This window comes from Lycium ferocissimum, chromosome 12 (assembly GCF_029784015.1).
Source record: "Lycium ferocissimum isolate CSIRO_LF1 chromosome 12, AGI_CSIRO_Lferr_CH_V1, whole genome shotgun sequence".
Classification (NCBI taxonomy): Eukaryota; Viridiplantae; Streptophyta; class Magnoliopsida; order Solanales; family Solanaceae; genus Lycium; species Lycium ferocissimum.
In genome coordinates this window covers 44,492,027-44,504,665 of record NC_081353.1, presented here as the reverse complement: position 1 = coordinate 44,504,665, position 12,639 = coordinate 44,492,027, and positions in this window count along the sequence as shown.

The following is a 12,639-nucleotide window of genomic DNA, read 5'->3' as shown; positions in this document are numbered from 1 at the left end:
TTAGCAAGCCTTGGTGACCCCTATGTAATCAATAATGACAGTAACTCAGTAACTACTACTAGTAACCTAGTACTTCCTACTACTACTAGTGTAACTGCTGCTGCTGCGAAAGTATATGCTACTACTGTAATGTTTTAGTATTAATGAAATTTCCGTTTCAACCAAAATAAAATAAATTATGGCATTATCGGCCGACTTGTTTTTTCAATCGGAGTAATTTCATAACCATAAAGAAAGATCTCTCGTACTGTAAAACACAGTAATTTTCCACGCTGAAGTTTTTTTGTGATAGTTAATGATGCAATTAAGTTGCTCCGAAGGCTATAAGGACCTATATGATGTAAACGAAGATTTAGGGATATGTCGACGTGTTCATAATATGAATTAGAAGTAATTTTGAAATGGTAAAAGGACCACAAATTTAAATAATAAATTAAAAAAAATACTAGCAAAAGAAGACCAGAGTGGAAAAATGATAATTAAGTGAATATATGAGATAATGGGCTAAGCCCATTACGTGAAACACTTGTAAAAAGGGTCTAGGTGTACTTGAAATATAACCTTTTTTTTGCGCGGATTGTCCTTCATTTGGGGTAGTCTTTAATTTTTGCCCTTCAAATTGGTGATCTTTAAGTTTTTTCCTTCGCCTAATACTTCGAGGTTGTGGGTTCGAACCCCAACTCAGTTAAAAAAAAATCGCAAGGCAGAATTTTGTAAATCTATCCATGTAAGGCAGAATTTGCATGAGCAGAGGCAAAATTTCTGCTTATGCAAATTCTGCGTTAAGGGCAAAAGTTAAATACCACCAATTTGAGGGTCAAAAATTAAAGACCACCCCCGCGAAGGGCAATCCTGCAAATTTACCCGAAATATAACGCACAGGTTTAATTGTGGCAAAAGAAGGCCCTAAAAGAAAATAAACGTACCTTCTGGCTTCTTAGCAAAACGTCCAATGAGGGAAGAAAAAATTAATACAACAACCACCTGCTGCTATTCACTTTATTTGTAATGTGATGTCAAGTGATGTTGGGTAGAGAATAAGATATTAAAATCCTTGTCTATACAATTCATCTTAGAAGAGATAATTGAATGCCGCATTTGACGACACATACGAAGGAATATAAAATTGATGTGCTTTAAGCCGATTACGTTTAGAGAGATTCATTGACAATGATAAACTCATAGCAGTGAGGTAACGATTGATCTGATGATTTAGTTAGTTATCACTCCCTAATCAAGATTCTAACACCCTAATTCTTGGGATCTCACAGATTCATATTGAATGGATCAAGAACACCCCAATTATTAAATTTCAAGATTTGAATTTGTTGAGATTGAGAAATTATGATTGGGAAGTGCCAGAGGATACGTGAAGTTGCAATTGAGCTTGTTAGTTTTGAGGTAAGTTAAGACCTACTTTTCTAATAGAAAATTCTAGTAAAACTTATGTACTCTATGAGTTCGATAGAATGCCCTAAAAAGAATTCTTATCATTAAGTACTCAGTTCACTCCATCCTTATTCAGTGACTTTATATGAAAATATAAAAACATTATATGCTTATGTTTATCTAGTTGTTATGTGCCTTTATTTGTGATACTTGCGCTTAGTTCAGCATTCAACGTCAGCATTCATTTCATGCATTAATGTGATCACATTCAGTTTGGGAGAAGTGGCCAACCTTCCCTTGCGTGAGTGCCATGAAGCGTGGTTAGATACCACACGCTCGCAGGTACTAATTGTTTGTTGGGGAGATAGGCCGACACTCTCCCGTGCATGTTGCCAGATCCTCACGTACGTAGGGCCACTATGTGAAAAACTCTTTTTACTCAGAAAAGTTATCCCTATTTTAAAATAACTCAGTTATCAGTTAGTAGCCGACAACTTCAAGTATCAGCTTATGTTAGTTTTCAGACCATAATTTACATGCTTTCTTATGAAATATGTTTTCCTTGTTTATTATGCTCTTATCACATAAAGTCTAGATGCACCCATTTTAGAAGGTAGTCTATGAGATTTACTGGGTACCCTTGGAGATACTTACCCCGTTTGGGCCTGCCATGTCCTGTCGCAGGTATTGAATATGCAAGTGACAGATCAGATGGCTAGAGGCAGACGTTCTAGGTTCAGGTAGCAGGCTCCGTTAATTCATTCCATCGATAACTATTTCGTACCAGATATTGATTATTTTCATAGTTTATTATTATTTTCGGGGAATGCCCCGTAGACTATGTATTAGATTTCAAATTTCTAGAGGCTCATAACAGTCAGTGGGTTACGTTTTAGATGATATTTCATTGAGTTCCTTAATTTAGTTTTCAGGTATTATTAGATAATTACTTTTTTAGTTTTTTGTATTAAAGGTTGAATTCAGATGTGACCTTCAGTTAGATAGAACAGGGTTCGCCCAACGAGGAGTAAGGGTTGGGTGCCAATCACATCCCACCCTAGTTTGGGAGCGTGACACGTACGTTCGGGATTGGTCTCATCCTAGATATAGTAATCAATCAGCGAAACATTCGAAGAAACTATTCTCCTTCAGTAAATATTAATGAAAGAAAGCTCTGACACGAGTGCGGTAATATTTTGGAAGAGATTAAGATAACCCGAATGAAAGAAAGGGAGCCTTACCCTTTAGTTTTAGAAAGAAATCCATACTTTTGGGCTCAGCTTAAGGATTAGATATTAATATCGGAAGAGAAGAACAAACTCAAGAAATTTGTACTTTTTTGCTACGTAGAGAATATTATAAATTTTCGTTTGACTTGTGAATCATTGACCAGTAGACACACAGGTAAATTCGTCAATTTTCTTTTTGCCTTGTCACGTAGTTTCTTGTAAATGGAAATCTACTTTTTCTTTTCAAATAATAACATGGATGATTTTTTTTTTTTTTTAAATGCAAGAGAAAGCCAATCGTATTCTCCAAACTCATGCACTGTTGAAAACCCAAAGTCAAAATCTGCACGCACATACATCCCCGCGCGCGCGCAAAAAAAAATGACTCAAAAAGAAAACAGTAATCCCCTTCATGTTTTTCATATGCAAATTTAATATTACTGTTATAGTTCTGTTTGGCTTAGTTTATAAGTATAACGTAATCATGTTTTTAAAAAAAAAAAAAAAGTTTTGACTCAAAAAGAAAACATTAATCCCCTTCATGTTTTTCATATGCAAATTTAATATTACTGTTACAGTTCTGTTTGGCTTAGTTTATAAGTATAACGTAGTTATGTTTTTTTAATTATCATAATATAAATCGAACTTCAGCCGGAAAGGGAATAAAATTAATTAGTGTTGAATTAATAAAGAAGTCTTATCTTTCTCACTTAAAAAAAAAAATGTTAGCAGGATTTCTCACGACCCAAAAAAAAATTGTTATGCTTATCTGGGCATTCCTACTAATTTAAGGCATGTGTATATTTTAGTACAATAATAATGTCGGTTAAGCTTGATTTAAATGCATTGACTCGTTTGCATGTCAACATTACATTAACATCACATTTAGTTACATGCATTGTGGAAGGGTGTTATGACTGAATATCTCCGATTTAAAATTTAATTTCTTTTTAATTAAAAGTACTTTACTTTTCATAATTAACTTAAACATAAATGTAAATTAGTGCCCTCATATTAAATATGATTAATGTTATTAGTAGTTGGTTCGAACTAGTCTAACCAGCTTTTTTTTGTCCATTGCACTAATCACTAATGCATGAATGACTAATTACTCGATATGAATGCCTAATTCAAAGGTAGCTCTTTGTCACGCCCTGAACCATGGTCTGGGTGCAACACGGCCCTCGGGCCTTGCTTGCATGTGTCCGAGCGAACCTCATGGCTTGCTTGTCAACATGGGCATCAAAACAATATAATATATATGATGCAATTTAAATGAATTATGAAAAAGTAATTGCGGAATAAAGTCTTGAAATTATCTCATAGCATGAAAAATCATTGAAATTATCTCATAGCATGAAAAATCATTGAAATTATCTCATAGCATGAAAAATCATGAAAACGTAATAGTCTGCAAACATAAAAGCATAACTGACTCCGTGAACTCACATCTGTCTATGAAACCTCTAAAACATGTCTGAATACTAACTACCAGGACATGGCCCTGGACTATCATAAACTGAATACTAGTACAGACTCCATGTTGAACCCCGAGAGAAGGGCTCACTAATAAGCCGATAACCGAGGTGATCCTACCGCGCGGTGTATGCTCACCGAAAATCGATCGCACCGTGAAGTGTGCCCCGGCAAAAGGGACGTTAGTACATGGTGAATAGTACTAGTATGTAAAACCTGCTGAAATAAAGAACATGACACAACATAGGTATAGGACATGAACTGAAACTGAATATAACTTAAACATGGGCATGAAGCGTGAGTAAAGTCTGAAAACATTAAATAAATGGAAATACATGTATATATAACTGCTTGTAACGTGGGGAATGCCATAGTATAACCGACAACATGGTCTGGTACTTGCGTCCTACCAGCAGAACACTTACACCTTGCCAGGGATATGAGATTTAAGTAATAATAAACATGTAAGGATCCAAATTGCATATTGAAGGTGTTGCCTCCTTGCTGACAACCCTTATCCTACGGTGGCTACATAGTTTCAGGCTTTACTGAGCCTTCTCGGTTAACTAAGCAAATCCCAAAAAAACATGAACATGATATAGTTGACTAAGAAGCCCATGATAACTTGTAATCATGATTCACGAAATAACTTGTAACATGGTTTCATGAAATATCTTGTAACATGGTTTCATGAGATAACTTGTCATAGTCTTGCAAACATGTTCTTAATTCATGAGTAATAACAATAGTTCATAATTATATATATAATTGACTTGAAATATGCTTGTAACTTGCTAGATAAAAATCATAAAGTTTCATATAAACATAATGAGAACACATGAGGAAGAATTCATGATTCATGGATTAAGCTAGGTGTCATATCCCATATTTTCGTGCGTTGAAAAGCGTGCGAGTTAAATGACATTAGCAACTTAGTGAGGTTATCCCTCACGCTCATAGGTGGTTAGAGTGAGAATATAGATGTAAGGCCCCGTAAGTTTGAAGAATTTCAAAACTGCTATATATGGCCTTGATATGGTGTTTTCTTTTAAGTAAACCATTTTCTGTAAAAGTTTGATAAATATGATTTTATACAGTTACTAATATTACTACTTTTTGGATATGCTTTAAATTATAAACATTATGAGGAAATGTATAAATGATATTTTCTTAGATAGAAATTGTTTTCTCATAACAAAGTTATCTATTTGCCGTTTTGAGAATTAATAGTACAAAAATTTGTATTCTTGATATTAAATTGGAAATTTGGAATTTGATAATATATATATTTTCCGGATGTTTAAATCTTTATAATATATTAGTATACGTTTTAGTTTTATAAAATATTTATGATTTATTTATAACAATAATTGTACGGGACATGGTAAGCCTTATCTACCACTAAAATAATTTTCCAGTGATAAAGTACAAAAAAATTGTTGCTAGCTCTTATTTTATTATATTACTCCTTATGAATAGATCAAAGTGATAGGAACATATGACTTTGTTATCCACTGCCTAGGTAAAGTCCACTTACGACCAAATAGCTAATTAAACAATTGGATTAGTCATTTTAATGATAGGAAGTCATCCACCGCCTAACTTTCTATATAAATATATCTCATTTGTAGTACAATCATTTTATTCTTTCCAGAAAGCTCTCGTTTCAACAAACTTTGATAGAAAAATCGTATGCATTTTATTTCATTAAATGGTACTACTTGAGCTACTTGACTAGCGTTCTAATGGTTTGAATTAGTGGAGAAGAGTGGACGGAGATTACTTCATATGGAAGAAAGGAGATGGGCTGCTATGAAGGAAATCCAAGTACGATTCCTCATCTACAACCTTCCACGAGCTTGTTCGAGCATTCAATGTAAGTATTTTGTTAAGAACTCATAGGATGGTGATCGGAAGCCATGAGTTCAAGTCATAATAGTTGTGTAATTTAGTTATGGGTTGTTTTCTTATGGTATGGAGAACGATAGGAGTTTGGTAGCTTGTGTAGAGCTTGTTTGTTGTGAAAAGGAGGTCGGTGTGGATTACACCATTATACATAGCTTCGGAGTTCGTCGCTCCTTGATTATTTGACGATAGTGTTGGTATAGATGTGGTATTTGGTTGTTCTAGTTGTTGTTGTTGATATATGAAGTTGGAGAAAGTTAAGGTTCTAGCGGAGATGCTGCCCAAATTTATATAAACAAATTGCTAGCGTGAAGATTCGACTGAGTCTCCGAATGGTATTAACCATATGCCTTGTTGTGCTTATGTGGATTAAACTCCATTGTGTGCTTCTTTGGGAAGTATTGTAGCTTAAGGGGATCGAGGTATGTAAAGCCCTTCTTTCTTTCTTTTGGCATGTCCTAGTTGTAATTAGGCTATGACACGAGTTTCGAGGTAATTCCGCTCTTAAATACTGAGCATGTTCATGATTTATAATTGTTATTGATGTTAGTATCTATAATATGGTCGTGCTACGGTCTTTATGTCTCCGATATGATTGGATTAAAATGTCGTATAACCGAGCTTTGTTCCTCGAATCCTACGTCTAGAAACGTCCGTAACTTTCGTAAAAAGAACTTAGGATTGCTTTGAAACGTTCGTAGAAAGTTTTGTAACGTATAATGACTACGATTTTCATAAAAATGGCTCGGAATGATTTGATACACGACTATGGTCCCTACGATACTTTGATATACTTATGATATTTGATATGTTTCCGAGCACCGTCCGAGCTATATTTGATATGACTATTGTCCGATTTTTAAAATGACCATCCATTCAGATTACTTCATTGAGTCTCTGAAAATGATTTATATGCGTATGGTTTGTCACTACTGCGTTCGTGCCCGGCCTCAATATGTCTTTCACCGAGTCCGGGCCGGGTACGTATTCGTGCACTTCACCGCATAGTTCACCGCGTCCCTCATTAGAGGGGCGGGGCACGTTATGTATATATATGATGATGTGATATGATGATGTGGGGATGGCGACCCGGGATGGCACACCGAGTCCCTTGCTAGCGGGGCGGGACACGGCTTCACCGAGTCCCTCACGCTGAGGGCGGGTACGGTATATGTATATATGTATATGCATGCATGATGATGATATGATTTTACACACCGCGTCCCTCGTTAGAGGGCCGGGGCACGTTATATGTATATATATAAACGATGATTTTATCTACCGAGTCCTCACTGTAGGGCGGGACACGCTATATGTTTTTACGATGATTTTATGATATTGATATGCACGATATATGTTTTTTTTAAGGCAAGTCTTATGATTTTCTATACTCTTTACTTGATTGATCCCGCTTATTATATTTCATGCTTTACATACTCGGTACATATTCCGTATCGACCTCCTTTCTTCGAGGTCGCGTTTCGTACCGCGAGTACGCCAATGCGGCTGAAGATATTAGCGAAGATGTTCCGGCGGGATTGGCGAGCTCCATTTTCTCCGGGAGTTGCGCAAGTCAGAGTATTATATTATGGTTTCATGTTCCGTGTTAGAGACTTTGCAGACAGTGTCGTGGGTCTAAGATGTCGGTTATGTAAGCGGCTATGTAAGCCGATGTACTATTATGCAATGTATTATAAGTTTCATATGATTCATATGTCACAGTTTATTCGATTTGAGAAAGGCAAAAGTATATTGTTCTTCGAAAAACTTTCATTACGTATTTGTGTCATGACTTGAGGGCCAGCATGATTATAAGTACTACGAGAGTCGGCGGGTTCGCTTTTAAATAAATAAGGGTCGGGGTGCCCATCACACCCTATCGGATTAAGGATGTGACAAATTGGTATCGAACGGGTTCGTCCTGGGGGTTATCGCAAAGTCGTGTACGGTAGAGTCCTGTTTATGGTGTGAAGCCGGCCACATTTATAAACAGGAGGCTACGGGGCATCTAGGATGGTTACTCTTCTTTCACCTCTTAGATCGTGCCATAGAACCGAGTCATAGGAAATAAGATATTTTGTACTAACTTTCGGTTGCGACAAAGGAATGATATTGATCGAAGAAGGTGACTAACGATATTGGAAGATTACTAAGCACGCAGGTAAGCAAAGGTATGAAAGGTATATGTCGAATAGGGTATTAAAGTACGATTGAAATGTAAAGTTGGAAACTGAAAGAAAAGTAAACAAGAAAGTGTAACAGGTGCAGTTCAAGTGGGACACACGAGGTAAGTTTATCATCTTTGTACTGTTGTTGGTAATGGGAGCCCTGTGTGGCTGTGATATGATATGATACACGTGCATATATGTTGGCCCTGTGAGGCATTGTTGGTATTTCCTGCGTGCAGAGTTTTGGATAATAACGAATACGAGGAAACTCGCCGAAATTTTTCGGAAATAATACGAGAGTAAGATGTAAGTTTGGAATATGTCCGGAAAAGGTCATATGAGTAGTAACGATGGGATTTGACCAAACCGTAGAGTGCGGTCGCCCTTTTGGAAGAATAAGTTAAATTGCGGAATTAGCAATAATAGTAAACGAGAAGTCGATGAGGATATGGTAATAAGGAATTTGGAATGGACTAGCGATATTAAGAGATGATCTAGAAGAATTTTGGTAGGTTTGAATAGAGTAATATGTATTAAGACATCGATCGAATCGATAGGTAGGAGAAAAAATATGATGAGAGTCACGGGAAGTAATGATACGAGTAGACCGGGGTATGAAAGAAAAAAAAAAGAGAAGAATTGTGACGGATAGGAATGTATTAATAAGACAGCTGCCGGGATGTGTCGTGAGGGCGTTTGGGAATATGTTAAGATCCCAATTTACCCCAGATTATGTGACGAAGGTCATGTGGTGAGGTAGACGCAGTCAGGAAGGCGTTAAAGCATCGTATTTCATCAAAGTTCCAAAGTTAAGCGTGCTGGAGTGAGAGCAATTTCAGGATGGGTGACCCCCTGGGAAGTTTTTGAAAAGTCTCACAAATTCAGACGTAAGAGGCAAATGAGAAGTTAGATTAATCTAAGGAAAATAAGAATTTACGGAGCAGACAGAAACCACAAAAGGTCGTGTAGGACGGGCGGATCATCGGGTAGGTAAGAAAAAGGAGCTAACGGAAGAAGGAGATAAGAAGAAAGCGAGATATCCGTGTAGTAATAGGTTATGTTGTGTGACGGAGGACACGAGTGCCGTAAGTGACGGAACGATGAAAAGCCAAGTTATAGAAAGTTGAGAAACGAGGAAAATGAGTGCTATAAGTGTCGGGACGGCGGAAGGCCAAGTTGTAGGACGAGGAGAAACAAGATAGAATAAATGCCGGACAGATACTGGTATGATACGAGTAAATGTGGATGAACGAATACGTTTTGAAAATGAGAGTAAAATTATGTAGGAGTAATGTATTCGAATGATACGGAGAGGGCATAAGATTTCTCGTGTACGGAAGAGAGATAGGCACAAATGGGAGAAATGATGAGGGGATACCAAAGGAAGCACCCGATATAGGTAGGGATAAAGATAATATTCCGAGAGAACTCTAGATACTTGTTGTTAGGGTAAGGGTATTTCCTAATTGAGATCGGAAGTAAGGACGTGAGGTAAGTATAAATAGATAATAATATAAGTACACCCCTAAAGGGGGGAAGCGGGTGAGAGGAAATGCAAGGATGAGCTGGAAACAATCGACACGGTAATGTGTTGGATATGGATGCTCGAGCTACAAATGAGACCTTTTCTTGAAAATAAGCTAGTAAGATCGGAAAAACCGACAATAAGTGGACAAAAGTCGGGATGGGATTTAAAGTAGAGCGAGAAGTTTTACAGAGACTTTGAATGACATGACGTTAGGAAGTGGACGTGTATGAGGAAGAGAGTATGATAAGAAGACGGTATGGTACAACTTAAGAAATAGTAGGACGGATAGCAATGCTAACCTAGGTTAAGGACCAAGATGTTGGCTATAAAGGTGTTCGCCATCGCTATTGCAACTTGTAAGTGATAAGAAGAGGGAGTAGGAAACCCTTTATGGTAGGAAGTGAGGGAATCAGAAGCGATTAAAAGAAGGGAAAGAAATATGACAAAATAGAACGGACGAGGCACGGCTATCGTTGAACTAAGGATCCGTCGCGGTACCAGAAGTAAGACAAGAGAAGGGACAACAAGGTAGGAAATGAGGATTAGTAAAGTGGCGCTGAGGTATTCCTTGGACTAATCTGAAGACCTTCGTATATTCTTACAGAGATTGCAACAAAATGAGTGACAGGAGAGTAAAGGGCGAGAAATATTTCCTAACTAAAGGTACAAAAAGGGCGTGAGCAAAGATGACGAACTCAAGAAGACGCTTAGTATGACAAATGACAAAATTGGAAAACTTTGGAAGAGAGAGAAAATGTTGCTCTCACGGGTGGACATAAAAGAGTCCACGGATGTTAGAAGAAGGTTATGGACCACTAAGTAATTTAAACATGAGAACGCATGCTATGGAATCACGGGAAGCATCAACGTGAAGTTGTACCCGCCGATAATGATAAAAAGTCGGCATAGGAAAGCTAACAAGGAATAAGGGTGGCCGACGAAAGGACCGCTAATATGAGGAAATCGGAGGTACGAGCAAGGTAATGGCCTATTAGTAAGGGAACAAGAGAAAGGGAATGTTGTAGAACGGTGAGTGGCTATGGCATGATAAGTCAAGGCTACGATAATGGAGCCAAAGATTTGAGTAAGAGTGAAATGTTAGCTAAATTCCGGTCAAATACATGAAGGAAAGGAAGCGAAAAAAAGTGGATTGTAGGCAATGAAGGAATTAAGTAAGAATGAGAAGAGACTGACGTATGCTTTAAGGTAGGATTGAGCAACAAATAGTCGAACCTTAAAGAGGAAATAACGGATCCTAAGGAGAAAAGGATATTACACCCCGTAAATTCTATAGATTGGAATTTGTTAGAGTTATTGTCAATAAGATGCAAAGTCATAGGTGCTTGTGCTATGATTATAGGGTCCAAGTTCATGTGGCAAAACAACGTATTTAGGAGACGACTTGAGAAGCCGAATAGGATGTGAAGAAGAGATATAATCGATAGATGAGATTATATACCGTGGTAATAAAGGAAACCCCAAGATCCTTAGAAGACCTTACGAGATTAGTTGAACATTCGAGGACGAATGTTCTAAAGAGGGAAGGATGTCATATCCCATATTTTCGTGCGTTGAAAAGCGTGCGAGTTAAATGACATTAGCAACGGAAGTGAGGTTATCCCTCACGCTCATAGGTGGTTAGAGCGAGAATATAGATGTAAGGCCCCGTAAGTTTGAAGAATTTCAAAACTCGCTATATATGGCCTTGATATGGTGTTTTCTTTTAAGTAAACCATTTTCCGTAAAAGTTTGATAAATATGATTTTATACGATAATAATATTACTACTTTTTGGATATGCTTTAAATTATAAACATTATGAGGAAATGTATAAATGATATTTTCTTAGATAGAAATTGTTTTCTCATAACAAAGTTATCTATTTGCCGTTTTGAGAATTAATAGTACAAAAATTTGTATTCTTGATATTAAATTGGAAATTTGGAATTTGATAATATATATATTTTCCGGATGTTTAAATCTTTATAATATATTAGTATACGTTTTAGTTTTATAAAATATTTATGATTTATTTATAACAATAATTGTACGGGACATGGTAAGCCTTATCTACCACTAAAATAATTTTCCAGTGATAAAGTACAAAAAAATTGTTGCTAGCTCTTATTTTATTATATTACTCCTTATGAATAGATCAAAGTGATAGGAGCATATGACTTTGTTATCCTTTGCCTAGGTAAAGTCCACTTACGACCAAATAGCTAATTAAACAATTGGATTAGTCATTTTAATGATAGGAAGTCATCCACCGCCTAACTTTCTATATAAATATATCTCATTTGTAGTACAATCATTTTATTCTTTCCAGAAAGCTCTCGTTTCAACAAACTTTGATAGAAAAATCGTATGCATTTTATTTCATTAAATGGTACTACTTGAGCTACTTGACTAGCGTTCTAATGGTTTGAATTAGTGGAGAAGAGTGGACGGAGATTACTTTATATGGAAGAAAGGAGATGAAGTGCTATGAAGGAAATCCAAGTACGATTCCTCATCTACAACCTTCCACGAGCTTGTTCGAGCATTCAATGTAAGTATTTTGTTAAGAACTCATAGGATGGTGATCGGAAGCCATGAGTTCAAGTCATAATAGTTGTGTAATTTAGTTATGGGTTGTTTTCTTATGGTATGGAGAACGATAGGAGTTTGGTAGCTTGTGTAGAGCTTGTTTGTTGTGAAAAGGAGGTCGGTGTGGATTACACCATTATACATAGCTTCGGGGTTCGTCGCTCCTTGATTATTTGACGATAGTGTTGGTATAGATGTGGTATTTGGTTGTTCTAGTTGTTGTTGTTGATATATGAAGTTGGAGAAAGTTAAGGTTCTAGCGGAGATCTTTGTAAATTTATATAAACAAATTGCTAGCGTGAAGATTCGGCCGAGTCTCGAATGGTATTAACCATATGCCTTGTTGTGCTTATGTG